This window comes from Octodon degus, unplaced genomic scaffold (genome assembly GCF_000260255.1).
Source record: "Octodon degus isolate 3935 unplaced genomic scaffold, OctDeg1.0 scaffold00031, whole genome shotgun sequence".
Lineage (NCBI taxonomy): Eukaryota > Metazoa > Chordata > Mammalia > Rodentia > Octodontidae > Octodon > Octodon degus.
The window spans coordinates 6626628-6628182 of NW_004524607.1; the positions used below are offsets into that span (position 1 = coordinate 6626628).

The following is a 1555-nucleotide window of genomic DNA, read 5'->3' on the forward strand; positions in this document are numbered from 1 at the left end:
TTTTTTTTTTTGGTGGTACCGGGAATCAAACTCAGGCCCTTGTGTTTGCTAGGCAAGCACTTACTCCACTGAGCCATCACCCTGGCCCCACATAATACAGATTAATTAACTGGTCCATTCTATAGATTAACAAGAAGTACATGTTTTCATTTTATTGTTCAATTTAGCTTCAGGGAATAAAAGATTATCTTGATAACCTGCAGAAAGTCACACCAGTGTGACTGTACACATGATAAGTCTATTAAATTTGGCTTGATGTTTCATAGTTCTATTAGATGAGTTTTGTTGCTTTTCTAGAGAAATGGTGGACTTAATGCATGTTCTTCTATAAGGAAGAATATTAAGCCATTCTCTAAAGTGTTTGTCAACATTTTGACTGTGTTGGATTTCTTGTTTCTGTGGTGTTCCTGGTAAGGCATTTTTGAATGTTTTTATAGAGGGGGTATAATACTTACTAGTTTCTTGAGCTTTCTTTTTTTTTGGTGGTACCAGGAATCGAACTCAGGGCCTTGTGCTTGCCAGGCAAATACTTATTCCACTGAGCTATCTCCCTGGCCCTTCTAGTTTCTGATAAGTTATTGGAAAGCATTTCAGATCACCTTTTTATTTTTGGAAGTCTCTATGTAAGTGGGAACGTGTGTTCTCAGAATTACTGGTATAGAATCACCCAGTATCTGAGCTCTGTACGGAAACATTATTTTGCAAGTGAGGAGGATGTTTGCAGGCATCTGAGTCTAAATCCTTCCATACATCCTCCAGGAACTAAATGAACCAACCAGGAAAGCAAATAAAAGCACATATAGCCCAGGCCTCCAGTATATTTAAGAAATGGAGTGCTGCAAACTTTAACCCAAGTGAGAATATAAATGCTATTAGAACCAGCTCTGAAGTTTGTACTTGAACCCAGAGTCTGGTAGAGGCTGTGCGGCTAAGCTGGTGGCAAACTGTAAAAGAAAACCATCTCCTGAGAAAGGAGGACTGAGACCTGGTAGACATGGGGAAATGAAAGGGTTTAGCCATGTGGTGGTGCACACCATAAGCCTAATGCTCTGGAAGGCTGAGGCAGAAAGGTTGCAAGTTCCAGTCCAGCTGGCAGCTTAGCTATGCATAGCTCATTGGAAAGGCCCTGGGATCAACCCCCAGAAGAATGAACAGTGAATGGTGAATGCAGCTTGCCTGAAAGTGTATGGGCCCAGGGGGGCAGTACTGGCTAGTGCTGCTTCTGGGAAAAATGAAAGAGGCATTTCCTAGGAACCTGGTGGTAAAGGAAAAGGACAAGGTGGAGGAAGTGAAAGGCCCCTGAAACAGCCCATCCCTGAATCAAGATAATTCCATATTCCTTTCTCCTGTACTTACAAAAGAAAGTGCACTTCACTTTGTCTACATAACTTAGAAATCTAGTGGAATACCCAGATGTCTCATTCCTTTAGGATCGTTTGCTCCTGCTGCCCAGAAAAATTCATGACTTTTAAAAATGAACTGAACTAGCAGGTAATACCTGTACAAAGGTCTTGATCAGCACAAAATGGTGACATAACCTAATGTCAGTAGCTGA

General features: G+C 41.4%; 1 protein-coding gene across 1 annotated transcript in view; it reads left to right on the forward strand.

Annotated features, from left to right (window-relative positions):
- Vps41 (VPS41, HOPS complex subunit) overlaps nucleotides 1–1555 on the forward strand; it is a 183426-nt gene that overhangs the window by 10154 nt on the left and 171717 nt on the right. The window lies entirely within an intron of this gene.